At 35.1% G+C, this 4,257-nt stretch overlaps 1 non-coding gene across 1 annotated transcript; it reads right to left on the bottom strand.

Annotated features, from left to right (window-relative positions):
- Window positions 1-778: 778 nt before the first annotated feature.
- TRNAQ-UUG lies at window positions 779-850 on the bottom strand. Its single transcript has one exon. It is a non-coding gene; the product is annotated as a tRNA-Gln (tRNA).
- Window positions 851-4,257: the final 3,407 nt, after the last annotated feature.

Genomic DNA, 4,257 nt, shown 5'->3' with positions numbered 1-4,257 from the left:
ATGTAATTTATATGTGAAATACTTTTAATTTTGTTGCTAATTACTTTACATTGTTATAACCAAACCAGATTAATCACATAAGATTTATGATCATTATTTTAACGACATCAGTTTTACTTTTATTTGAATCTTGGAGGTCGTTTACCAAACGCTTACCCGAGTAAGCGGTTGCCAAGTAATATTAGCTCATCGGATGAATATAGTAAGGACCAATAATCTTATCTGGTAAGAGCGAGACAAGGATCAGGAGCCTTACCTGGTAAGTGAGGGCGACACTCTTACCACGGTAAGCGCTTACCGGGTAAATTATTGTATACAATGTCGTTTTGGTGGACTAAAATCTTACCCGGTAAGTATATAATAGTGTTAAATTTTACAAGTAGACATTTACCGGGTAAGTGTTTGATAAACGGCTCCTTAGTTTATAAATTTACCTTTCCACGTATGTTCTAAAATAAAAGAATTTATGTTTGAATTTACTGATAAAACATTAAAAAATAATATAACCAGAAAAAAATTAAGGCTCATATTGAAATTTTTACACAGACTCTAAATATCAGGACCGGCTACGACAACTTTATAAAAAATAAAATATAGTTGTTATATATATATATCTTTTTGAATTACATGAAGTTTGCAAAGCTATTGAGATGCATTTTGGATAGAATAGTAGGGTCAAATATATGATGTATAATAAATTATTAAAAATAATTACGGTGGTTATAATTAATTAAAACAAAAACCTAAACCCTAAAAATAAAGTGTATATAATGAAAAAAGGTCCTACCGGGAGTCGAACCCAGGTCGCTGGATTCAAAGTCCAGAGTGCTAACCACTACACCATAGAACCACTTGGCGTTCACCTTTTTTATATTATATTAAAAAGTTCATTAGAAAAACTAGTCACATTGTATTTTAAATAAATAAAATGGAATTATGACATGCCCATTTCTATTAAATAAATATGTCAATGTTGTTTTTACCATTTATGGTACATGATTAGGGGTGTAAATACACCGAGTCAAGCTCAAGTATACTAAACTGAAACTCGATAGTAATTTTTCAAACTTGAACACGATTGTAAAACTTACGAGTAATTAAACACTAAACTCGATTCAAAGTCGATTGCAATTTTATAAACTTGAACTAGAACTCGTTTGAAGCTCGAATTAATCTCAAACCAACTTCATCAGATGAAATTTATGAAATTTTCGGATCTTCTCTTTTAAATTATAAAACTTAAAGGTATTATCTTAAATCTTAGAGAGAGAGAGAGAGAGAGATAGAGAGAGAGAGATAGAGAGGTGAGTTACTATTCAGCCTTTTACATTTGTACAATCAATAAAACTCAATCTCAACCATCCATTTTATTTGATGAATATGTGATTTCATAAAAGTTTTAATTGGTTCATGTTGGGTCCGAAAAACTCATCGTTCCCTCGAGCCAGTCAAATCCGCGATTCTTAAACTCAACGCTCATGTAGCAATGCAGGAGCATCCCACATCGGTGAGGCTAGGGGGATTTGGCTTCTTTATAAGGAAGTGGGAGTCTTACTCCTACCAGTGACGTGTTTTAAAGCCGTGAGGGGTTGGTCAAACCCAAAGCGGACAATATCACGTGGGCGGTTCCCTAGATCGGTCCAACAGTTCATAATATAAAATATTGATCATAATTAATGAACTCTAGTCATCTTCCATAAATATTCAAATCATAATAAATGAACTCTCATAATTTTCATAAATATCTCAGTTGATTGGGTTGCATTTGTAAAACCCAAAATTTCGGGAAATAGATAATGTATATTTTTTTTTCTATATATATATAGGTACATATATATATATATATTGGTTAAATAAAATATTAGAAATTGAAGATAAATCAAATTCTTTCCTTATTATTGACCAACGGCTGAAGACTCTACCAAGAGGGGGAGCCTGCTGTCGGCAATCGGGAGAGGCAGAAGAGGGCAGGCGGTGTTTGGCCYAYAAAGGGAAACTGCGACCTGCATGGTTGCAGGCTGTGGAGAAGACAGTCTCGCAGCCTAAAAATCGGGATTTGGCCGATTTGGTCAACTAATAGGCCAAACCGCTTGAGTATAAATCAGGGGTACTGGTCTAGAGTAGTTATCTTTTTTTTTAAAGAAGAAGGAATCGTCGAGCTTGAGAGAGGGAGGAGCTGGAGTTCATACCAGCAAGAAACCCCCCTGCTTCCCGTTGTTTAGAGGTAAATACTCGACCAAATTTATGATTTAAACAATGTTTAGCCGTGGCTTTGGCCCTGTATAGAATCCTAGAAGGCTCACGTCCAAACCTTGTGTTTTGGGATTCGATTTCAAGGATTAAGATTTTATTTGTTAAACACGTTGTATCGCATCCTGCTTAGAAACCACCTTAGAGAATGTTACACAGAAGCTCTGCATAAGAGCTCTGTATCAAGTTATGAGACCACAGAAGGGCTCTGGTCCTGCGTTGAAATATTTTCTAAGTGTGGCTAAGAACCAGAGGCTCTGGTCATGAAGACCAGAAGCTCTGGAAGAGAGACCAGAGGGGCTCTGGTCCTTAATACAAATATTTTCTAAATGCGATTTAGAACCAGAGGATCGATGGACGGGTTACTAAGTGTGATTTAGAACCAGAGGATCGATGGACGGGTTACTAAGTGTAATTTAGAACAAGAGGATCGATGGACGGGTTACTAAATATTTTCTAAGTGTGGTATACAACCAGAGGGGCTCTGATCCTGAAGGACTTAAGAGCCCAGAGGCTCTGTCAATACCACCAGAGGCTTTGGTCTTTCACAGAGGCTCTGGCCTTCTTCCAGACTTAGTCATTTTAAGATATATAGCTAGACAATACACCTTATGTTGGAACTCACGTTTCTATAATTTTGATTGATGTAAGGAGCATTTAAGCATAGTTGACCAAGGTTGACCCTAGCCAACGTAGTTRACCGTAAGTTGACTTTTATGTAGCCCTTGGGAGAAATTAATCATTTATATGCTATATGCTATTATAAATTGTAGGTTACCAGTCGGCAGCATTAGATAAGCAATCTACATTATCAGGTGAGTCTTCAAGAGACTTACAATGGGATGCATACCTATGTATAAATTTATTTTCAAGCATTATACGATGGTGGTACAAATGCATGATGTTTCAGTTTACATACATGATATGTTTTACATGTATGACGTTTTATGACCAATTGCATGCTATGTGTTTAAGCATGTTTCGAATAACTCTAGCATGTTTTTCTAAAGTTTGATGATTTAAGGGTGGGTATTTGACCAGTAAGTCACGACCAGTATAAAACACTACCCGGACAAGTGGGTGATAAGTTAAGATTGTGATACCCAGGGCTTGTTGGTGACTAATAAGTCACGACCAGAATAAAACACTACCCGGACAAGTGGGCGATCAATCGAGAATGAAGTATCAACCCAGGGCGTGTTTGTGACTAAATGACCCATTCCAGACAGATAATTTAGGAGATCTCATTTCTTTCAGTGTTGCATGTTTTCAGAAATTGCATGCTACTTGGTACAAGGTTTACAAGTTGAAATGCATGACGTACAATGTTTTTATACACGAAAATCATGAACTCRCTGAGCTTTATAAGCTGACTATAGTATGCATCTCAGGCCCAGGTAGTTCGAGGACGGATAAAGGCAAATGACATGCTTAGAGTGTTGCTTATTATCATCTCATTTTAATCTTTTGTCTAAGATGCGCTGTAAAGATCTTTTGTAACTTAACCCCAAGAAAAGGTGGGTTAGAACTTAAGTTAGATTTTGATGATTCAAAGACTTCCGCTGTAATAGTTTAAATGGTTTTAAATTAGCCATTACTTTGGTGTATTTATTAAGGAAATGTCTCAGATTACATGACATCTCTCTTGATGAAAATGAGGGCATTACAACATTGGTTGTACAAATGCACATGGATGCATTTGAAATATACCCTATTTGAAATATATATATATATATATATAGAGAGAGAGAGAGAGAGAAATGAACGATCAAATGCAAACCACCCAATTTGAATAAACCATGCAAACCACCCTCATCCGTCGATTTCATTGTTTAATCTTATAAAAAAAATTCATGAAATTGTTTAATATTGTGAAATTGTTTCATATAATATTTTTTTTTGATGAAGTTGTTTCATATATGGTTATGAAATTGTTTCATATAATATTTAATAAAATTTTAATGAAACTGTTTCATGTATTTACTTAAAATTAAAATAATGAAGATG

The sequence above is a fragment of the Cynara cardunculus genome (assembly GCF_001531365.2).
Source record: "Cynara cardunculus var. scolymus isolate 2C chromosome LG 12, CcrdV1, whole genome shotgun sequence".
In the NCBI taxonomy this organism is placed as follows: Eukaryota; Viridiplantae; Streptophyta; class Magnoliopsida; order Asterales; family Asteraceae; genus Cynara; species Cynara cardunculus.
Note: the sequence above shows the minus strand (reverse complement) of the source record. Positions and strands in the feature narration are given on the sequence as shown.